Genomic DNA, 25,404 nt, shown 5'->3' on the forward strand with positions numbered 1-25,404 from the left:
CCTAATTCTAATGCTAAAGATGGTAGAAACATCCAGTCCCCGAGCCGTATTATGAAAGTTAAAATCACCGACCCGAACGGAATCGAGCCTTGGACCTCCTGGACCAAAGGACCATTTATCCATGGAGCCGGACACTTGATCTGGAGTGTATATAACTGAATGATCTATATAATACCACCCTTCTCTTTCCCTGACTCCTCAACCCGCCCGCAGTCACCTGGAGAGAGAATTCTCGTCCTTTCCCCGCTCATTACTGTGTGTCCATGTCAATGCCCAGTCTATAATTGCCCATCACGCTGAACTCAAAGCTATTTTTGAAGGAAGCATGGTAAAAGTTATAGCGATTAGTGAGAGTTGGATGAAGGACTCGGTCAATCTAAACACGGTAAATATAGAAGGATTTAATACAGTTTTTCACAATAGACCGAAGAGCCGTGGAGGAGGAGTAGCTCTATACTACAAAAGCAATTTAATTATACAAACTTCGACATTAGCTACTGACACCTTAGCTGAATATATGTTTGTTGAACAATCTGTTGATAAGACTAAAGTACTTATTGGAGTTGTTTACAAACCACCAAAAGCAGGAAACTTCACCGACTTCGAAGAAAATTTACTAAGACTCATACCTACCTACGAACATGTACTCATATTTGACGACTTTAACACAAACCTGTTAATAGACTCCATTGAAGCAAATCGTTTACGGAACATATTTACGTTTTGTAACATGTCAGCATTGCCACTTAACCCTACTCACCACGTGCATACTCCTAGCGGATCCTCACACACTCTGATAGATTTACTCATCACAAACAATCCTCAGAAAATACTAAAACATGGACAAACTTCTGTACCTCGTATATCTTACAACGATCTCATATATTTAGCTCATTCTTTGAAAGTTCCCAAAACAAAGTCGAAGTGGATAACCTATAGAGACATGAAAAATAAATCCTCAACAATTAATACAAGACGCTATTCTCTGCCCGTGGGACGAAATACAGCACTTGACTGACAATGACGAAAAAGTAAAGAGGTTTAACACATTATTGTTGGGATTATATAACAAACACGTACCTAAACGTATCGCTAGGGTGATTCGCAAAGCTGCTCCATGGTTATCAAATGACATTAAGTCCGCAATGGCTGAACGTGATGCACTATACAGATGTTACAAGCAGACATTATCAACTGACGATTTTGAAAAGTACCGTGTGCTTAGAAATAGAGTTAAACAAATAATCAGAAACCAAAAATATGCGTACTTCCAACAATTAGCCAGTAACTTGAACACAAAAAGTACCCGGCAACAACTCAGACCCGTAGGTATTGGGAGGCAAACTACAAACTCCAATACGCATGACATAAATCCAGATGAATTAAATGCCCACTTTACTCGAAAAATAGTTAGTACCCATCCTCATATTATACACACACAAAAAAAAAATCTCTTCAATCTATTCCATTACCACAACGGCCTTTGTTCAAATTTCGTAAAGTAAATGAAACTGATGTAAGGAGAAAACTGACATCAATCAAATCACAAGCAATAGGAGTGGACGACATCCCGGTATCCTTCGTCGTTACCTTGATAGATGTAGTATTGCCTAACCCACATATGTAACTCCTGTCTTTCGAAAGGCTACTTCCCAATTGTTTGGAAGGATGCTTTAATTTTTCCAGTACCGGGTGAGTTGGCCGTGCGCGTAGAGGCGCACGGCTGTGAGCTTGCATCCGGGAGATAGTAGGTTCGAATCCCACTATCGGCAGCCCTGAAAATGGTTTTCCGTGGTTTCCCATTTTCACACCAGGCAAATGCTGGGGCTGTACCTTAATTAAGGCCACGGCCGCTTCCTTCCAACTCCTAAGCCTTTCCTATCCCATCGTCGCCATAAGACCTATCTCTGTCGGTGCGACGTAAAGCCCCTAGCAAATATAATAATAATAATAATAATAATTATTATTATTATTATTATTATTATTATTATTATTTTTCCAGTACCAAAAAATCTCGAGCAAATTCTCCATCTGACTATCGGCTTGTCTGTATACCTTCTACACTTTCGAAAGTCTTAGAAAAACGCGTGCATGAACAACTGCTCCAGTATTTGACGCACCATTCGTTACTTGATCACTTCCAATCTGGATTTAAAGAAAGGACATAGTACATCTACTGCTCTTCTAAAAATTACGGATGACGTAAGAAAAGCAATGGATGAACGTAAAGTGACCGTGCTCATTCTCCTAGACTTCAGCAGTGCTTTTGACACTATCAATACGGACATATTAATAGCGAAATTGGATTCCTTCCATCTCAGCCACGCTGCTCTCAATTTGTTCGCTTCCTACCTCCATAACCGACGACAGTGTGTTGTCGTGAATGAAAAGAGAACGAAGTAGAAGTACAAAGTTAATGGTGTGCCACAAGGTTCTATACTCGGCCCCCTGTTACTTATTTTATATTTGAATGACATCTCTTCTAAGTTGAAAAACTGCAATTACCATATCTATGCCGACGACCTTCAAATTTACTGCCATACAAAAGTGAATGACATAAATGCAGCTATTGAAAATATGAACCGAAACTTAGAGCTATTTGCTATTTGCTTTACGTCGCACCGACACAGATATGTCTTATGGAGACGATAGGATGGGAAAGGCCTAGGAATGGGAAGGAAGCGGCCGTGGCCTTAATAAAGGTACAGCCCCAGCATTTGCCTGGTGTGAAAATGGGAAACCACGGAAAACCATCTTCAGGGCTGCCGACAGTGGGATTCGAACCCACTATCTCCCGATTACTGGCCGCACTTAAGCGACTGCAGCTATCGAGCTCGGTGAAACTTAGAGCAGATCAGCTGTTATGCAGCTGAGAATTCTCTCTCCATCAACCCAACGAAAACACAAGCTATCATACTAGGGCAGAGAAAACTGGTTACCCATTTACACAGTCTACAACTTCCAGTTATTCAACTAAATGGCGTTGCTATCCCATTCTGTAAATCAGTAAAAAGCCTTGGAGTCACTATAAATGAAACTTTGAACTGGGATGAGCATGTCACTAATGTATGCAGGAAAGTTCATTCATCATTTCATCCCCTTAAGATTCACCAGACCGTATTACCTCTCAACTTAAAAATAAGACTGGTTCAAACGCTGATACTTCCAATTTTTAATTATTGTGATGTGTTGCTGGATGCTACCAGTGAACAAAATAAGAAACTGCAGCGAGCTTTAAACTCCTGCTTTAGATTTATTTTTTCATTGAATTTTGCCTCGCATGTATCCCCTTTTTATGCACAACTTTCTTGGTTAAAAGTAGAGCAGCAGAGAAATCAGCCTGTATCCACCCTTATCTATCGACTCTTGACTGAAAATATACTTGAATATCTCTCCAGTAACTTCCGTTTCCTATCTTCCTTTCGTGATCGTGACGTGCGTTCGGGGTCAACAATTGCAGTACCTCCACATCATACACCTGCCTTCAGTAATTCTTTCCTTGTGTCGGGTGCTAGAATATGGAATGCTTTACCCCCTGAAATTAGAAATTGTTCCTCATGAATTACCTTCAAAAGAAAGTCTAAAGATTTCCTCTTGTATACGTAGGCTATATTATGTAGTTATGTGTGAATGCGTGAGTGAATGTCTTGAGTAAATAGTTCCCAAAAGTTTACATATATTACTGTTATATTATATGAATTCCACGTAGAGTAGTTAATATTGAATTAATTTTGTTCACTTTAGACTAAGGATGTAGATCTTTTAGTTTTAGTCTATATTAAGTTATATTACTATATTATGTACAGTGTGGTGAGTTTGAATATTAAGTTTGTATTCATTATCAAGCCGCATAATGTGGTTAAGTGTAATAGAGGGCCAAGAGCCTTAGCTTCGCCACAAATAAAGACATCAATAGTAATAATAAAAACAAACACATTCCATCATAATTAAAATATTCAATTAATATTTCAGTAAATTACTCGTATATTAATGGAGAAATTTGAAGATGGCACAGTTTGTTGGGTTAAATTTCAATTGTTTCAATCTAGAAATAGTTCATAACAGTTTTGATTCAATGAGCTGAATTTTCGAAAACCCACATGTGCTGCTTAAATTGGTCAAGGTGAACCTCCTTAATTCCCCCTGGGTACGGCCTTGTGGGCAACCATCCTAGGCTCCCGAGGCCTCGTAAAACTAGGCCGCAGGGGCTCTGAACTTTGGAGCGTGGGTTGGCGACCACGGGGCCCTTAGCTGAGTCCTGGCATTGCTTCCACTTCCACTTACTTGTGCCACGCTCCTCACTTTCATCTATCCTATCCGATCTCCCTTGGTCAACTCTTGTTATTTTCCGACCCCGACGCTATTAGATTTGCGAGGGCTAGGGAGTCTTTCATTCTCATGCCCTTCGTGGCCCTTGTCTTCCTTTGGCCGATATCTTCATTTTTCGAAGTGTCGGACCCTTCCATTTTTCTCTCTGATTAGTGTTTAATAGAGGATGGTTTTCTAGTTGTACTTCCTCTTAAAACAATAATCATCACCACCAATCACCACCTCGTAAACTAAAACCATTCAGGATGAAAGAGAACAAGAGTTGACCAAGGGAGGACGGTTAGGATATATGAGAGAGAGGAGTCTACCGCAAGTAAGTGGAAACAGTGTTAGACTCAGGTAGGAGACCCGTGGTCACCAAACTAGGCTCTCCAAATTGAGAGCTACTGTAGTCCCCACTCAGTCGCGTGTTATGAAAGGGAGGGAACACAGTGGATATGTTCTACCGCCCCCGCCCACAGGGTAAAGGGTGTTGATGTACACTATACAGTTTGTCAGTGCGTTCAGCGTGTTGTCGAGACTTACTGTACTTATACGCGTTATCAAAGTATTGTGCTAACTGGTCTGATTTGTTCATTTACTGTATCTAATATAGCACTTTATACCTGAGTAACTGACAGATCATTCACATTTGATCGCCAGGTACGTGTTGCGCTGTGTATGGAAACTTATTTATGTGTGTGTGGAATCTATGACCATGTCAGGATTTGACTACAGAATGCAGTATGTAGAACAAACGGTGATTTTGAGGTATCTTACAGTTAGTAGCACGGAGTTCGAATAAATTTTATTCTGAAGTAAACATTAAGCATTTATCGGAAGATGGGACAGGGAAAAGGATTATTATAACAGGAAAAAAATACACTGAATAACTAGATTACTGGTATTACATATTTTTAAACAGAGAATGTTAAACCAGCAATGAGAAGCAAAAATGCAAAAAAGTTGAGGCCTAACTTTGTTGGACGGGCTGCCCCTCAGTTTCTACTCCTCGGCGCTATCCCATTACCTGCTGGCCACGGAGACTTTTGGCTGCTGGGTTTCTCCCGCTGGCCCGGTTCGCCTCAACTTAGCCAACCTGGTCACCTCAGGCTCCCCCAAGGTATCTACAGTATATTGATGACGAGCTTAGCGCGGACAGTGGGTCCACATAAGGCAGTAATGCCAGGGTGCATCAACCACGGTTACGACAAATGGATAGCTTACCATGGTTAAGTTGAATTTTTGTTGCATCAAGCCCGGTTTTGAAATTTTTAACGCTTTACCGCGGTTAAAAGTTTACCGATCGTGAGCTAGTGGTTAAGCAGCTAGCCGAGGCGTTAAGGCCTACGTACTCTGCAACAACCTCACGAGTAAGTTATATACTGTGTGATCTTAACGTTAAAATGGATTTGGCACAACATCTCGCATCTTGAGGGTGGCGAACGGAGAGAAAGAGACAGGGGAAATCCATTGGAAGATTGGGCGGACTTCTCGTTTCAAAATAGGTTTCATTCGGAGACGGAAACTATGACGTTCACAATTGATCGTCTCGAGTTCCCTACTCGTATAAATAATTCTGTTTTGCAAAGAAATCGTCGAAGTCAATGAGCATTTCAATTTCAAATGCACTAAAATTTGGCGCTCTCGTTCGCCCTTTCTTTTTCCATACCGGCTGATACAGATAGCCTAACTTAATCTGACGAAATAAAATTAATCTTAGAAATAAGGGACTGTAGTCCGCCTCTGTGGTGTAGTGGTTAGTGTGATTAGCTGCCACCCCCGGAGGTCCGGGTTCGATTCCCGACTCTGCGACGAAATTTGAAAAGTGGTACGAGGGCTGGAGCGGGGTCCACTCAGCCTCGGGAAGTCAACTGAGTAGAGGTGGGTTCTATTCCCACCTCAGCCATTCTGGAAGTGGTTTTCCGTGGTTTCCCACTTCTCCTCCAGGCAAATGCCGGGATGGTACATATCTTAAGGCCACGGCCGCTTCCTTCCCCCTTCCTTGTCTATCCCTTCCAATCTTTCCATCCCCCGGGAAGGCCCATGTTCGGCATAGCACGTGAGGCCGCCTGGGCGAGGTACTGGTCATCCTCCCCAGTTGTATCCCCTAACCCAGAGTCTGAAGCTCCAGGACACTGCCCTTGAGGCGGTAGAGGTGGGATCCCTCACCGAGTCCGAGGGAAAAACCGACCCTGGAGGGTAAACAGATTAAGAAGAATGAAATATGTCATTAAAAAATTACAGTATTTCATTCCATGTTGTACAGGTTCACTATCTACCAACGACAGATCGCTTAATGCCATAAACTCTGTGGAGACGGTAGTAATACTATGCAGGTGAAGAGTGATTTCCTCCAACACTCAGTTTTTCAAAATTTATTGCTTCAAGGACCTAAGTAGGATCAATAGGGTTACCCCAAACTTTTGCTGATGCAATTAAATTATTTTCTAAGGAAGGAAGATATCCAATAATCAATCATTTGGGTAAAAATCCAAGGAAGGGAGCCTTCATCAAGGCTAAAAATAATACATCAAATAGTTTGAAGCTATTGGATATGTTCCTTCCTTAGAAGATAATTGAATTGCATCAGCAAAGAGTTGGGGTAACCCAATAAATCCTACTTTATTAGGTCCTTCGCGAATCTGAATATAATCTAAAACCTTTCGCTCCAATAAAGTAAGAAATGCTACCCCAATTAATACACGAATACACAGGCAACCTTCTCTCTTATCTTTAATGAGTTTAATAGGAAGAAGAATGAAGGTATCGGTGAGAGAAAGGATATAGAAATGAAAGTGCCTAGGCCTCGCAAACCTAACACCGTCGGGATTATAAGATAATAAATAGCTGACCAAGGGAGCACGGACAGGAATGATGTCAGTGATGGTGGTGATTATTGAAGTAGGCCTACTGTATAACTGGTGGTGGTGGTGGTGATTATTGTTTTAAGAGGAAGTACAACTAGGCAACCATCCTCTATATAACACTAATCAGAGGGAAAAAGGGAAGGGATCCGACACTTCGAAAAATGAAGATATCGGTCAAAGAAAGACAAGGGCCACGAAGGGCGTGAAAATGAAAGACTCCCTAGCCCTCGCAAACCTAATAGCGTCGGGGTCGGAAAAGAACGAGCGTTGACCAAGGGAGGTCGGATAGGATAGATGAAAGTGAGGAGCCTGGCACAAGTAAGTGGAAGCAATGCCAGGACTCAGCTGAGGGCCCCGTGGTCGCCAACCCACGCTCTAAAGTTCAGAGCCCCTGGGGCTGTATAACTGGACAACAACTCCCTCTTAACACTAATCAGAAGGAAAAAATGGAGCAATTCACACTCTTTGCAAGTGGTGATGGTGGGGAAGTAGGTACAACTAGACAATCTTAACACTAAACAGAAAGAAAAAAAAAAAAAAGGAAGAGATCCGACTCTTCCGAATAAAGGAGCTATCGACAAAATAAGGAAGAATCTGGAAACGAAAGAGTACCTAGGCCTTGAAAACGTAATATCGTCGGAATCGAAAGAGAACAAGACTTGACCAAGGAAGGTGAGATAGGAGGAATCTTTTCTGAAATTTACCTTATTTATATATCCTGTATATAAAACTCAGCATGTGTTCTATACGGCAATTAGGCCTAACGCCTTGTTCAAAAATTCCGCATCGGTATTATCACTATCTTACCTCGGAACCCCTATAACCATCAAATAACACAGAACCGTCTAGAAAGTTCTAGGTAAACTGAAATGTAAAAGTTAAAAACATTAAAATCTCTATCAAAGATTCCACCAAATAACAATTACATTCTCCAAGTTTCCACGTACTATACAACACGAGGCTGGCGTTTAAAAGAGAATCTGCTGTATATAAGACGCCACTGTCAATTGCTAAGATATACAGTAAATAACCAAATCAAACAACCTAGTAGGCTAAAATACTTCTAACTTGTGTCTGTACAGCACCGGTTGAAGACTGGTTTAACTGTATATTCATTAGCACTCCGCAAAAGAAGACAGCCTTTGCTCTTATTATGCTAGTAACATAAATTATTATTTTATACTGCTTAGCACAGGGAGAATCTATCACAACCTCAATATTTGTTTACGCTACCATCATTCAAAGCGTAGCTTGCAAGGTCCTAGACATTGGTAGCTTATAAATTCATCTACTGCCATCTAGCCACAATTAATGACATCAAGCTATACCATTTTAGTTCAGTGGACTGCTGATAGATTACGAACTTATGCAGCATGTGGCGATATAAACTTGTAATATTTGAATGAAAATTATATATATTTAACTTATTCCCTGTTCAATTCATTGTTCCAAATATCTACAGACACGGAATGAAACAAATAAAAATGTGATTACTTTACTTTAAAAATAGACTAACTTCATAACCCTGTTGTTTAGCTCCAGTTGCCGGCTGGGAGTGGTGGCGTGCTCCTGTAATCCAGCTACTCGGAGGCCGGGTTGAGAGGATGATTTGAGGTCGGGAGCTCTGGCGTTCAGTGCCTCATGTTGACTTGGTGTCCGCGCTAAGCTCGCCATCAATATGGGTACCTTGGGGGAGCCTGAGGTGACCAGGTTGGCTAAGGAGAGGCGAACCGGGCCAGGGGGGAAACCCAGCAGCCAAAAGTCTCCGTGGCGAGCAGTAGTGGGATAGCACCGAGGAGTGGGAGCTGAATGGCAGCCCGTCCAACACAGTTAGACCTCAACCTTTTTGACTTTTCTCCCCTTCCTCTTTGCAGTGTTTAATAATAATAATAATGTTATTGGCTTTAAGTCCCATTAACTACTTTTATTGTTTTCGGAGACGCCGAGGTTCCGGTGCAGGAGTTCTTTTACGTGCCAGTAAGTCTACCGACACGAGGCTGACATATTTGAGCACTTTCAAATGCCACCGGACTGAGCCAGGATCGAACCTGCGAAGATGGGGTCAGAAAGCCAATGCCTCAACCGTCTGAGCCACTCAGTCCGGCCTTTGCAGTGTTTATTAATTATATTAATGAGTTGACAGGGAAATCCAAAAACGAGCGAATAACAGTTATACATGAGAGAAAATGGGTAGGACAATTCGGCCTATTGTATTTAAGAAATTATAAAACTACGATGAGGTTTTGGTTAGTTCTTTATAAGATGGTAATCTCGACAGCAGCGTTAAACTTTACTGTTCATGTTGACTAATCATACGAAATGACTATTTATGAATATTTAACTACTAGTACATTAACGCGAAATCTATTTATTATTATTATTATTATTATTATTATTATTATTATTATTATTATTATTATTATTATTATTATTATTTGTTGTAGGTTTTAAGAATAATCAGAATGTCGAAATGTTACATTTCATGAGTTGTTTAACATGTCGGAAACCAATAGCAATGAGTTGTCACTCTTTGCACTTTCAGATGCCATTGATCTCAGGCAGAATTGTAGCCGCTTTCTTGGGAACAGAAGGACGACTAACGAATTACGCCGCTGAGGTCAGCAATGTGAAATCTACAGTACTCCTTGGTCCCATTTATCCTGCTACGAGGTCGGGGATGAGGTGAGATAGAATTATATGGCATGTTTTAATGCCGGATGCCCTTCCTGGCGCCAATTTCAGTTGGAGAGGTAATGAAAATTAAATAAATGATTAGTGAATGAAATTTGGGTCCGCCTCTGTGGTGTAGTTGTTAGTGTGATTAGCTGCCACCTTCAGAGGCCCGGGTTCGATTCCCGGCTCTGCCACGAACTTTGAAAAGTGGTACGAGGGCTGGAACGGGGTCCACTCAGCCTCGGGAGGTCAACTGAGTAGAGGTGGGTTTGATTTCCACCTCAGCCATCCTGGAAGTGGTTTTCCGTGGTTTCCCACTTCTCCTTGAGGCAAATGCCGGGATGGTACCTAACTTAAGGCCGCGGCCACCTCCTTCTCTCTTCCTTGTCTATCCCTTCCCATCTTCCCATCCCCCATCAAGGCCCCTGCTCAGCATAGCAGGTGAGGCCGCCTGGGCAAGGTACTGGTCATCCTCCCCAGCTGTATCCTCCGACCCAATGTCTCACACTCCAGGACACTGCCCTTGAGGTAGTAGAGGTAGGGTAAACAAATCAAGAAGAAGAAGAAGAATGAAATTGTGTAAGGAGGTGGAAGGAATCGCCTGTGGCCTATGAATAGGAACTGTCCTGGCATTTATTTGCCTGGAAGTGAAAATAGCAAACCACCGAAAACCATTGTCAGGAGAGCCGACGGTGGGACTCGAACCCACTCGTCTCCCGTATGCAGAGCTTGGCTTCAAAGTGCGGCCTATCCACTCGGCAATGTGAAATGTACAGTAATGCTTGTAATGATAATGATATAAAGTCTATATACAAACATACCAATTTAGCATTACATTAGCCTAAGTAAAGTGCATTTTTATGGGTTCTCTTCCTTCCATCCATTGATTTTCTAGATACTGTATTTCTAGATTGACTTGTGTTTCTTTAGTCTTGCCACGGAACATTGTGATTTACATTTGAAAGAAACATTCAGACCCTGTACGCATCTTACATCCTATGTAATTTAGCTACATATTCTGTACTCTAAAAATATAAATTAAAGTTACTTTAAATTAATAAATATACATAAATCATTTGACCACATCTCATTATTTTTCATCTGAAGAAAAATAAAAGCAGAAACAACGCTTTACTTTTCAGTAACTTTATATAGGCCTAACTCCAAAATTCGTCGATATCACGAATCTGAAATGTGTGAAAAATGCAAAAATTAGGATATTGATACGAATGCATTAATTATGCACAAAAAATTAAGGAAGGACACACGTTTCGGGCCGTGTAGCTGTTAGCGGTTTGGGAGATAGTGGGTTTGATCCCACTGTCGGCAGCCCTGAAGATGATATTCGTTCGTCATCGTTGTATGGTTTTATTTTCAGTAGAAGGAGACTGAAACTTGCATAGATTGACTAACGACCTATAACATCAACTTCTGGGTTGAGATAAAGAAAGCTACTTACTTTCATTGATCGGCTTCACTCTCAACTTTGAGATTAACAATATGAAAGTGACAAGTATGGACTCACAATGCCTGGACCCCCTTCATGACTTAGACAGTTAGTGGTCGTCCTTTCCGCTTTTTGTCTCGGGTTCAAACCTCAATGGATCCATGTAAAATTCGCGGTGTAAAAAATTGGAGGTTGGACAAGTTTCCTCTGCGATCTCAGGTTGCCAGTGTCAGTTTAACTACAGTAACATTCCAATTGATTTGTCATCGTCCTGGAGTCGTGTAACTGGACTTGTCAGACGGCACGGTCCTTTACTTACTAGACGCCGGGGCTTCATGAACTGACATGATCACCTGGTGGCAACTATAAAATAGAGGCGTAGCCAGGGGAGGGGGCTGGGGGGCGGGGTTACTGGGGGTTAACCCCTGTGAAATTATTGATAAACTAACTAAACATTCAAAGGCATAATTGTAGAACCAATAGATCTGTAATCTACTTGTATCAGTGTCCTTGTAATGACAAGTCATTATTGCACCTTCATTGTGATCTACCATCATTTTGTAACTACACCCCCACCCCCCACACTGTCCGATCCTGGCTACGCTACTGCTATAGAATCATTGTATATATTCCATTTTTCCAAGAACATACACATACTCTAGATTTTTGTGTAACAAATAATCTTATGAACTACTAGCGAATGTACCCGTGCTTCGCTACGGTATTCTACATTGTATTCGAATATCGAAGTAAATAGTGTGCATGCAGTCAATAAGATTGTTTTAAAATTGCATTTCTCTTAGCGTTATCCGAGGAAGAGCATGGGGAGGTCCCCGTACGTTGTTTCCAATGTAAAGTGTTTGTTATGGATTTGTGATATAACGGCAGGCTCACTGGCCTACTGCCATTCACAATCGAGTTGGGAAGTTTACATTATAATTTCAGGCCCCATTGCCTACTATGCGGACAGAATCGATTTGGAGAGTTTTCGTTAAAATGGCAGCCCCCTTTCCTACTTCCAGACAGATTACAGTTTTTATTATAATGGCAGGCAATTATCCTACTATCACTCGAAATTGAGTTGTGCAGTTATCATTATAATGCCAGGCCCATTTTCCTACTTCCAGCCAGCTTACTGCCAGTCACACCAAGTTGGTGAGTTTCCATCAAAATAGCAGGCCACTATGCCTAATGCCAGTCACATTTTAGATGAGGACATTTCTTTATAATGGCGGGCACCCTTGCCTACTGCCAAACACAATCGGGTAGGGGAGTTTTAAACAAAACTGCATGCTCACTTGCCTTCTGCAAGTCAAATCGAGAAGTGAACTATTCATTACAATTGTAGACCTTCCTTACTAATGACAGTTACACAGGAGTTGGAGAAGGAACCCTTTCATACTGCCAGTCAAAGTCGGTGTGGGGAGTACTGATTACAATAGCAGACCCACCCTTTCTCGATCGCTAAAAATCGACATCAGTGAATATATATAGATCGACATACGAAAGTATATGCGTGTTTACAATATTGAAGACCTTCATTTACAGATTAACTGCTACTAAACGTACGTCATATCGACAAAGGATTGTACTATAAGACACGCCGGATTTAGTGGCCTAAATGGCTGGTCCTATGATATGTAATCTATTCTTGGGTCAGATTGAGTTAGAAACGTGGAACAGAATAACGTTCTTGTAAGATTATCTCACATTACATTAATTTTCGAATAATTATGTGACGGCTACATACATAGCATTTGGCTCATATATGGCTACTGGGTGGCCAATTTTCGTGAAGAGTTTGATGATTCTGTATTTCATAGAAGTAATCGAAGGTATGAATTATCCATGTGAAAATTCCAAATTGACTTAACATCCATTAATAGAGAAAAATCAAACGTAAAAGTGATACAGATACGGCAAAAAGTCATAAGACCAAGGTTGTAGATCATTCCAAATTGAACGGAGATTGTGAAATCTGTTATGTGATAGGAATTTCCGAAGGTCTGCACCATCATAAAAATTGCCTGCATATTTCGATATTCTTCGGGGATAAAAAGTGAAAAATTTAATGATCTTGGATGTTTTCCGTTCGTTACAGTCTAAAACGTATAATTTTGTCAAATTTCAATTATCTTCTTTTTCTTCTGGCAGATTATGCCGCAATCTGGATTTTGGGCGAGGCGGGTAAAAATTAGGACTTTCAGGAAACTAAACCAAAAATTATGCAGATGGTCATTATTACCCCTTAAACGGAAAGCTGTACGAAAATTTCGCCAAAATAGTCATTGTAGAGGCACACAGTCGTTACGATTTGATTTATGTAGATAAGGAATCTGCTCCATGTAAAACACCTTTTTGGCTATGTCCGCTGGACTTAACCTGCAAAACTGACCATTCATGATATCTCCCTTATTAATCCTCCTGACGAAAAAATGCACATGAAAAAAAGGTTTAGAGGTGGAATTCCATCACGTTTGGTCGATTTCCAGTCAGGTTGGTCTTGTTCTCTATATATTGTGGAAGAGTAAAATCGCCATTTCGGTTCCCTATAAACCGCCAGTCCATTCCGGAACATGAAATGTTATTTACGTTTAAAACCTACCTTTGGACAGGTGGATGCTAAATATGAATTTTGGTTCGAATATCTTCAGTAGTTTTCAAGTTGTAAGGAATAAGCTTTACACGCACCCGCTCGTGTGTTAAGTCCGATGGGACTTGTACAAAAAAACGGTCCGTTAATGATATCTCCCTTATTAATCCTCGTATCGAAATGATGCACATGAGAAAAAAGGTTTAGAAATTAATTTCTACCGAGGCAGGTAGATTTAAATTAACGTTGGTTGTGTATATTTTGTGGAAGTGCAAAATCACACTTTCGGTTTCGTATAAACCCCCAGTCAGTTCAGGGATTTAGAAACAATATTTGCCCTAAAACCTATCAAGGACAGGTGTATTCTAAATATGAGTATTGGTGGAAATACATCCAGTAGTTTGTAGCACTCGCGTACATACGGCGTAATTAAGGAAGAAATAATACAGTTAAGAAAGTTGAAAGCAATAGAAAATGGATTATAATTGAGGGCAGCCGGAAAACGACAAATATGTAAATGCCAAGTTAATGTATTGGAAAATCAAATGCCCCTCAATAAATTATGCTAGTGTGAGTTATGGATAGAATAAAGCGGTAACAGAGGAGAAATTTAGGTCCATTGATTCCTAGGTAAACAAATAATAAGAAGATGACTAATGGTGTTATTACTTAATCTATTCGAAGGCGGTTATAACATCCAACGATATTCCGCCAATATCCCGCAGATAGCCCGATTGACGCCTCTCTTGCCTTCTACCTAAGGAACAACCACGAATTTAAAAGCATGATGAGGAAAATGGCAATACGTTACTTCCCTGCTGACATGCAGTCAGAGACGTTGCCATGGTAACCTGTAGGTTCGTTGTCGGTCTGTCGGTCACTCAATGCAGAGCATGGTACCAGCAGAAAATTGTAAATTTCTCCGTCATGTAAAGAGTAAGGTAAATTACGAACATAACGAAAGTTGTTTATAATTAAGAGACGTTTCACGTACGGTAAACGAAGTTTACAGAAAATCAATAGTATAAGAGAAAATGGAGGAAAACCATTCTGGTTTTCTTATAAACCCCCGTCTATTCAAAGATTTTAAAATGATATGCATATTGAAACCTTCCCCGGGATGAGTATACTCTAAATATGAAGTTTAGTTGAGATCTATCGAGCCGTTTCCACGTGATGGTGGAAAAACCATTCTGCTTTTCGTATAAACCCCCGTCTATTCAAAGATTTTAAAATGATATGCATATCGAAACCGTCCCCGGGATGAGTATACTCTAAATATGAAATTTGGTTGAGATGTATCCAGCCGTTTCGACGTGATGGTGGAAAAACCATTCTGGTTTTCCTATAAACCCCCCGTGTATTCAAAGTTTCTAAAATGATATGCATATAGAAACCTTCCCCGGGAGGAGTATACTCTAAATATGAAGTTTGGTTGTGATCTATCCATCCGTTTCGACGTGATGGTGGAAAAAAACATTCTGGTTTTCCTATAAACCCCCCGTGTATTCAAAGATTATAAAATGATGTGCATATCGAAACCTTCCCCGGGAGGAGTATACTCTAAATATGAAGTTTAGTTGAGATCTATCGAGCCGTTTCGACGTGATGGTGCAAAAACCATTCTGGAATCCCTATAACCCCCCGTGTATTCAATGATTTTAAAATGATATGCATATCAAAACCTTCCCCGGGAGGAGTATACTCTAAATACGAAGTTTAGATGAGATCTATCGAGCCGTTTCGACGTGATGGTGGAAAAACCATTCTTGTCTTCCTATAAACCCCCGTCTATTCAAAGATTTTAAAATGATATGCATATCGAAACCTTCCCCGGGACGAGTATACTCTAAATATGAAGTTTGGTTGAGATCTATCCAGCCGTTTCGACGTGATGGTGGAAAAACCATTCTGGTTTTCCTATAAACCCCCCGTGTATTCAAAGATTTTAAAATGATATGCATATCGAAAGCTTCCTCGGGAGGAGTATACTCTAAATATATAGTTTGGTTGAGATCTATCCAGCCGTTTCGACGTGATGGTGGAAAAACCATTCTGGTTTTCCTACAAACCGCCCGTGTATTCAAAGATTTTAAAATGATATGCATATCGAAACCTTCCCCGGGGTGAGTATACTCTAAATATGAAAATTGGTTGAGATCTATCCAGCCGTTTCGACGTGATGGTGGAAAAACCATTCTGGTTTTCCTAGAAACCCCCCGTGTATTCAAAGATTTTAAAATGATATGCATATCTAAACCTTCCCCGGGAGGAGTATACTCTAAATATGAAGTTTGGTTGAGATCTATCCAGCCGTTTCGACGTGATGGTGGAAAAACCATTCTGGTTTTCCTATAAACCCCCCGTGTATTCAAATATTTGAAAATGATATGCATATCGAAACCTTCCCCGGGAGGAGTATACTCTAAATATGAAGTTTGGTTGAGATCTATCCAGCCGTTTCGACGTGATGGTGGAAAAACCATTCTGGTTTTCTTATAAACCCCCCGTGTATTCAAAGATTTTAAAATGATATGCGTATCTAAACCTTCCCCGGGATGAGTATACTCTAAATATGAAGTTTGGTTGAGATCTATCCAGCCGTTTCGACGTGATGGTGGAACAGACAAACAGACAAACAGATACAATTTTATTTATATAGACTATTGATATGACTTCTGAGGAAGTGGAGTGAAGTTTTCGTGGAACGCAAAGACTGACTACAGCTTATTTATTTATTTGACACGGCGAAAACCCGAACGATTGCCATGTCTATCAATACGGGTCATGAAGGCATCGATGTAAAACGTGACATTTGAATTTGGTTGAAAATGAATTCCACTTCATCAGAAGAGAAACATGTCCTACAGTTTATTTCTTTGACACGGCAAAAAATTCAAAAATCATAATGCCTATCAAATGTCAGTTGTTCACAAAAAGACTATCAACCAAAAGTAAACACGTATATGTACCTTACTTCGTACACAAATGGTACAGAAATGTACTGAGGAACATTATTTATCACAGTCAAAAGAAACAGCCTCAAGCCGGTGTGCATGCAAAGAGGAAAAGAGATGTGGATTCAAGGTTATGGTCAGTTTTAATTCTATATAATTGCACCAGTTCAAAATTGTGCAATTTCGTGAAAAGGTCATAGAGTTAATTCGGGACAAGTTTCCTAGAAATAACGTGCACACTTCCATTAACACTTACCAACCGCCCAGCTACTCTTTATGTAATGGTACAGTCATTCCTTAACTGAACTGCATTATCTGTGATTGTCCTTTCGCTTTAGAGAAAGAAAGGATGGAATTGGTCGTACAATTTTTTTGCAATCTCCAGCTCTGAGTAAACAACACTGCAGCATGATATGTCTGGTCGCGTAAACAACATGCACACACGGAAGTTGGCAGGTGAGATGCTCTCTGGCCGCGCATGTCTGTCGACCTGGACAGTCTCTTTCTAGCTGGGTATTAAAAGAATAGCACATATATTGAGGTTAAGGACACGAACGAAGGATCAGTCACTTGCCGCAGCAACGTCATTATTAGATCGCGGAACTAAAACAAAGAGTGGCCTACGTGTGCACTAGTTTTTAGCAAAGTTGCTTTGCGTAGGGATGCATGCGAACGAAATAGTACGGACGCGGACCAGACATAAATTATAATAATAATGTTATTTGCTTTACGTCCCACTAACTACTTTTTTTAAGGTCTTCGGAGACGCCGAGGTGCCGGAATTTAGTCCCGCAGGAGTTCTTTAACGTGCCAGTAAATCTACCGACACGGGGCTGTCGTATTTGAGCACCTTCAGACATAAATTTGCAGCTGTAATATATTCACGCGTTGATATCAACTTAGAATCAAACCTTCGATGAAGTAGTCGATATAATAATAATAATAATAATAATAATAATAATAATAATAATAATAATAATAACTGACAAGAATCTTACTCGAGGCAACAGAAAACATCAAAACAAATAGGTGGACAACGGAAATCCGCCAAGACATGGAAAAATCAGGAATCAAAGTGGCCGACATCGCTGACCGAACCTGCTACAGAACGAAAATCAGCAAGTGGGAAGTAGAGTCAGAGAGAAACTACAAGAAGAATACATGAGCTAAGTGGACAGAAGAACGAAGAACCACGATGAGAGAAAAATTGAAGACTGCCTGGCAAAGAAGGAAATGCACAACTTCTAAGCGAGCTTTGCGTGATCAGTTTTCTGGTCTTTTTCGCATCTAATAATAATAATAATAATAATAATAATAATAATAATAATAATAATAATAATAATATGCCAGCGAATGTTTAGTACTCAATCATAAACTTTCAAGATTGGAATACTAGAAAGAAGAATTATGAAAAACAATATTAGACCCTCTAAAAACGACAGAAGTTTGGAAATTAAGAAGTAATAACGAAATTTATCAGAACATAGAAAACATATCTATAACAGTGCGGAAGAGGACATATTTACGAATGGACGACAGTAGACTAGCCAAAAAGATTTTCACATATCTTTGGAGAAAAAGTCAACAACCACCTGGATTCAAGAGATGAAAAAAGACTTGGAAAGAAACAACATCAGAGAAGAAGTAATAGAAAGAGAAATTTTCAAGAAAAAAGTTTTAAAGATGGAAGGATTCCAAGGGAGGGAGGCAAAAAATAAACCGGCACAAAGTGGTCTGAAGAAAGAAAAAAGAAACATACTGAAACAATGAAGGAATATTGAAAGGATTGGATTCTGTACAGAGTAATAAAGTTACAAGATTGTGCGCGACTGCAGGGTGACCTCGATAGTGTTGTGAGATGGACGGTGGGCAATAGTATGATGATAAACGGGATTAAAAGTCAGGTTGTGAGTTTCACAAATAGGAAAAGTCCTCTCAGTTTTAATTACTGAGTTGATGGGGTGAAAGTTCCTTTTGGGGATCATTGTAAGTACCTAGGTGTTAATATAAGAAAAGACCTTCATTGATGTAATCACATAAATATGATTGTTAATAAAGGGTACAGATCTCTGCATATGGTTATGAGGGTATTTAGGGGTTGTAGTAAGGATGTAAAGGAGAGGGCATATGTCTCTGATAAGACTCCAACTAGAGTATGGTTTCAGTGTATGGGACCCTCACCAGGATTACTTGATTCAAGAACTGGAAAAAAATCCAAAGAAAAGCAGCTCAATTTGTTCTGGGTGATTTCCGACAAAAGAGTAGCGTTACAAAAATGTTGAAAAATTTGGGCTGGGAAGACTTGGGAGAAAGGAGACGAGTTGCTCGATTAAGTGGTATGTTCCGAGCTGTCAGTGGAGAGATATTGTGGGAGGACATCAGTAGACGAATAAATTTGAGTGGTGTCTTTAAAAGTAGGAAAGATCACAATATGAAGATATGGTTGGAATTCAAGAGGACAAACTGGGGCAAATATTAGTTTATAGGAAGGAGAGTTAGGGATTGGAATAACTTACCAAGGGAAATGTTCAATAATTTTCCAATTTCTTTGCGATCATTTAAGAAAAGGCTAGGAAAACAAAAGATAGGGAATCTGCCACCTGGGCGACTGCCCTAAATGCAGATGAATAGTGATTGATTGATTGATTGATTGATTGATTGATTGATTGATTGATTGATTGATTGATTGATTGATTGATTGATTGATTGATTGATTGATTGATTGATTGATTGATTGATTGATTGATTGGAAAGGAAGAATCAACAACAAAGGATGAAGAATTGAAATTGGAACATGGTCCCTAGTAGACCCTAACGCAAGGGTATAATAATAATAATAATAATAATAATAATAATAATAATAATAATAATAATAATAAACAAATAAGAACCTTCTGTCACATATTCCGATATCCGGGCGTGGTCATTGGTGCGATGTACATTAGATATGGACCAGTTTTATGGACGAATGCCCTTCCTGACACCAACCCTGTGTGGAGGGATCGTCTATGAGTTGCTGTGGTGGCTGACAGTGAGGTGTGTTGTGTGTATTAAGACAAACACAAAAGTCCAGTACCCGAACTAAAAGCATTAGGCTGGGCTATGTGGCTCAGGGGGTAGAGCGATGATCTGAGCCCAAACTGGCGGGTTCGATCCAGGCTATGTCCGGTAGTATTTGAAGATGCTCGAATATACCAGCCTCATGTCGGCAGATTTAAAAGAACCATGGAAAAATACCGGCATCTCAGCGTCTCCAAAAACCACAAAACCAATTACGTTAATACCTAAACCCTGCATCCGACCAGGAATAGAACCAGGCACCCTGTGACAGAATGCCACTACTTTGACCGTTCGCGTAAATAATAATAATAATAATAATAATAATAATAATAATAATAATAATAATAATAATAATGTGCGCCTCTGTGGTGTAGTGGTTAGTGTGATTAGCTGCCACCCCCGGAGGCCCGGGTTCGATTCACTGCCCTGCCATGAAATTTGAAAAGTGGTACGAGGGCTGGAACGCGGTTCACTCATCCTTGGGAGGTCAGCTGAGTAGATGGGGGTTTGATTCCCACCTCAGCCATCCTCGAAGTGGTTTTCCGTTGTTTTCCACTTCTCCAGACAAATGCGGGATAGTACCTAACTTGAGGCCACGGCCGCTTCCTTCCCCCTTCCTTGCCTATTCCTTCCAATCTTATCATTCCTCCACTCTAAGGCCCCTGTTCAGCATAGCAAATGAAGCCGCCTGGGCGTGGTACTGGTCCTCCTTCCCAGTAGTATCCACCGATCCTCAGGACACTGGCCTTGAGGGGGTAGAGGTGGGATCCCTCACTGAGTCCGAGGGAAATACCAACCCTGGAGGGTAAACGGATCAATGCAAACATTTTATTTACACCACGTTATATATTTCAGCATTTAGTCTGCAAGCTTCTGAGAATAACAGTAGGCCAAGTAAATAATAAAATTTAGCATTCCACCATTCTCTTTCCAAATATTATTTCTATCACAAATATTTGCGTACTAAACTACACAACAAATTCAGTAATAGGTATGGTTTAATGAGAAGTACACGGACATAACCATTCTCTGCCGAATCTAATCACAGGAAAAATGACGATGAGATTCGATTATTATTTAAAGAAGTAGGCATCGCGAAAGAAAGGGCGGGGAGATGCTATTGGCTTTACGTCGCACCGACACAGTTATGTCTTATGGCGACGATGGGACAGGAAAGGGCTAGGAATGGGAAGGAAGGGGCTGTGGCCTTAATTAAGGTACAGCCCCAGCATTTGCTTGGTGTGAAAATGGGAAACCACGGAAAACCATCTTCAGGGCTGCCGACAGTGAGGCTCGAACCCACTATCTCCCGAATACTGGATACTGGCCGCACTTAAGCTACTGCAGCTATCGAGCTCGGTGGCGGAGAGATGAAAAGCACACGGAGCTCTATAGAGGTACTGTACGTCTGCATTAATTTCTAATTAAGTTACATTCTATAGAGGGCACGTATGCAGACTGCGCATCGCAAACCAAATACAGTGCCACTGAGGCAGGAAGAGAGTAAGATCCCTTAGTTAAGTCCACTTATCTTCGTCATTCTCATTCTACCTGACCTTTCTTAGCTTGTTCCCTTCTGATGCCGACAGCATTTGGTTTGAAAGGCCTAGCGACGCTTTTATTTTCATGCCTTTCTTCTCTTTCTTTCGCTGATGGAAGAATTTCATCTCCTCTTCTTTCCCTTTTGATTAGAGTAAAGAGGAGTTTACTACTACATTCTATTTCCCCTTAAAACAATAAACAGCAGGAGTCTTCATTACTTGCTTTTCATATCCCTTTCTCCTCTTTACTACATATCCTCATTTTTCTAATTGTCAAATGCTTCTTATTCATCCTTGATTTTATGCTAGGAGTGGCTGAACAACCACATTATTTTTCTTAAACATTATCTTAGGCAAACTGTAACGTATCTCTCACATTCAGTAATACATACGGTCGTTGACTGCATGTCCTCAAATGTAATAAATATTACTTGAGAACGGAGAAAAGAGTAGTCTTGCTGTATATGTTTCTATCAAGATACTTCAGCATATGACGACGTATTCCATTGGGGCAGTTAAAAGAAGACAGGAAAAAGACATTTCATTAAGTGTGAAATATTAGATCTAAATTGCTTCGATTCGTTCTAACCGAGTGAGAGTAACGCACTTTTTCCTTTACCACTTTGTGCCTTGTGTGTGTGTGTGTGTGTGTGTGTGTGTGTGTGTGAAATGTAGCCTACATGTGTTCCACTCTTCTCACCACATATCAGCTTGGTGTTGGCTCAAGTGAACTGACTTTTTGAGGATGAGAGATTCTTGTTTCTTTGTGATCCTTCGGAGTTGTTACGTTTTGATACAATCTCGACCTCGCATGTTGTGGTTAGAAACTATCTTTCACCTTCCTATGTGGGTTCACCAATCATTTTTAACATCTTCTGTTTTTTTTTGTTTTTTTACAATTTGCTTTACGTCGCACTAACACAGATAGATCTAGAAGTGGGAAGGAAGCGGCCGTGGCCGTAATGAATGTACAGCCCCAGCATTCGCCTGGTATGAAAATGGGAAACCACAGAAAACCATATTCAGGACTGCCGACAGGGTGTTCGAACCCCCATCTCCCGGATGCAAGCTCACAGCTATGCGCCCCTAACCGCACGGCTAACTCACCCAGTCCTTCTCTATTCATTGACCTTAAATTACTCTACATTTTCACCACACACATCTTTAACCCATCGTCCGGCTCCTTGCCTGAATGATCAGCGCTGCTGCCTCCAAATCACCAGGTTCCGGGTTCGAAATTTTAACCGCGTCTACTTCATTCATCTGGCTCGGGGACTAGGTGTTTGTGTTTGTCTCAATACATTCTCATAATTACACAACATATCACATTACCGGCCACCACAGATGATGGTAGTAACTACTGATTTAAGAGGAAGTGCGACTGGACAACACTAGTCAGAGGAAAAGAACGTTTAAGAACGAGGCTATCAACAACATATAAGAATTGGCCACGAAAATTAAAGACACCCTAGGCCTTAAATACGTAATGCCGTCGGAGTTGGAAGAGAACAAAATTTGATGAAGGATGGTCGGATAGGCCCAAGTAAGTGGAAGCATTGCCATGCTCAGCTCTCTACCATGGTCTCTAGAGTTTCTGCCGTCACCTCTTCAGTCAGGAGATACTGTGTATGTATTATACGACACCGTGGATTCCAATGTCCATTTTAAGTCTTGAGGAATGTCCATATAATGCAACAGTATGTTATACCTGTAATGTAACAACTTAGAAACCACTAAAAGGCACGATTACGATTTATATATATATATATATATATATATATATATATATATATATATAGTACAACAATTCAAGCAGTTGTAATGCATGAGAAGTAGGTTATTTTAAAGTAATTTTACTTGTTTGAACAGCAAATAAGGTAGGCCTATGTTGTGGAGTAGTCTGTATCTTAGGCCTTAATTAGCAAAAAGAGAAAGAAAATTGCACAGAAGATTGCTGGATTACGTACATCAATTTAACACCAAGATTGTAACTATGGTTAGAAAACTAGGTACTGTCCACTGTAGGCCTATACATTTCTTTGTGATGTTCGTACAACTTCACAACGAATTTATGTTGTGAATAATTTGCAATATTCCGGAACAAGTAAAACGTAGGTTATATACATACAAGTTTTTAGATGATATGTTGCGTTCTTGAAGAGTAGCAGATGCGGCGTAACAAAGAGAAGTGGCGTAAAGTTGCCGCGTGCGGACTGAAGCGATGCGTATCACCGACGGCCGTTAGGATTCTGGCGACTGTTTTTGTCGTTTGTCGATTTGGTTTCATACTCGGAAGAGGTGGTAGTTCCAATGAAGTAAACAGTCTAATGCCTCTTTGAAATAAAGTGTGGTAACATACCGTGATCTGTGGTGAAGCACGTGGTCCAAGATAGGTTATGGTATGAGCGTGTTCTCCATACTCGGGGTCACCATTTATGGAGTCTTGGTTGTAGGCAGCTCCACATCGTTCATAAATAAACCAGCCCTCATGGATAATAAGATTTATTTACACCACACACAGTTTTAGTACACCTTTGCATGTGAGATAGGTTACACTGATTACACCAACAAGACACAAACAGGCGTGATGCTCATGCTCACTCCACGCAGCCGAATGACGCTAGTTTTGCAAGCTATACCCTGATGCAATGTTGCATCGTGCACAAGGGTGCGTTCTGTATGTGGGGCGAGTTCATTCTTCCCGATGCCGCCACAACACCCTAGGCCTTAAATACGTAATGCCGTCGGGGTTGGAAGAGAACAAAATTTGATGAAGGATGGTCGGATAGGCCCAAGTAAGTGGAAGCATTGCCATGCTCAGCTCTCTACCATGGTCTCTAGAGTTTCTGCCGTCACCTCTTCAGTCAGGAGATACTGTGTATGTATTATAGACCCCTCGCCTCCTCCCAGTGGTACAACTATCACAGAAACACGCAATAGCGAATAAATCCCTCCACATCGTGTTGGCGTCAGGAAAGACATCCGTCCGAAAAACAGTGGCGAGTCCTCGTGTGTGAGACGGCAACAGGCTCATTTTGGTTTTAACCGGGGATTTAAGACCGGATGCCCTTCCTGACGTCACGTGATTCTTGTGATAAAAATCTCGACCCAGAGTCGACCTCAGCCTTTCGGGTGGAAAGCCAGCAGCTAAGCCACTGAGCTAATCACGCCCCCACCGCAACGGAGGTGGAGGAAGAAATTTTGACTCGTTGAAAATATCGGTATTCTGGTTTCACTATGATTATTGGCACAAAGAGGCGCATGACGTAAACTTGCTTTTTAAAATTAGAACTGCAGATCAAGAATAAAATAAAACTGGGACACTTTCCTCGAACATTTCGAAATGATTGCATAAGGTCATTGACATGTTAGATCATAATTCTAGTGAAATAAAACTAACTATCCTCAGCTTATTCCAGTTATTTTTGGGGTCGTTGGAGCCACCTAGGCTCATTTTGGTTTTGGGCGGGGGTTCAAGACCGGATGCCCTTCCTGACGTCACGTGATTCTTGTGATGAAAATCTCGACCCAGAGTCGACCTCAGCCTTCCGGCTGGGAAGCCATCAGCTAAGCCACTGAGCTAATCACGCCCCCATAATTCTAGGGAATACAGAAAGAAAAACCTTGCACATAGGTAATTTTGCAAAAAAAAAATATGGGGCTACCCATTTTCGAGGGAGTGGACCTCATATCCTCTAACATCATATGGGATGTATTAGCCTGCTCCTCTATCTTCTATACATACAAAAATTCCAACGATGCTGCAAGTGTGCACACAGATCCTCACTAGAGAGGATTTGCAAGAATACTAAGGTGATCGAAAATTTCCTACAGGATACGGAAGAAAATGGAGGGTTCCCTAAAGACCTGATAATGCATAAAATTATATCAAATTTGATGTTTTGGTCCACCTTTTGAATACATTTATTGACCAGCATTTAAATAATGAAAAAAA

At 40.7% G+C, this 25,404-nt stretch overlaps 1 protein-coding gene across 5 annotated transcripts in view; it reads right to left on the minus strand.

The window, feature by feature from the left end:
* Positions 1-25,404, minus strand: part of LOC136864643 (phospholipase A2 inhibitor) — a 68,148-nt gene that overhangs the window by 36,480 nt on the left and 6,264 nt on the right. For 3 of the 5 annotated variants that reach the window (XM_067141946.2, XM_067141919.2, XM_067141937.2), the window contains exon 1: positions 17,105-17,309. The exons of the other annotated variants lie outside the window; for them this stretch is intronic. The gene's annotated coding sequence lies outside the window, so the exon portion shown is untranslated. Of the gene's footprint in view, positions 1-17,104; positions 17,310-25,404 lie in introns of those variants that run through there. 5 annotated transcript variants of the gene reach the window in all.

Source organism: Anabrus simplex, chromosome 1 (assembly GCF_040414725.1).
Source record: "Anabrus simplex isolate iqAnaSimp1 chromosome 1, ASM4041472v1, whole genome shotgun sequence".
In the NCBI taxonomy this organism is placed as follows: domain Eukaryota; kingdom Metazoa; phylum Arthropoda; class Insecta; order Orthoptera; family Tettigoniidae; genus Anabrus; species Anabrus simplex.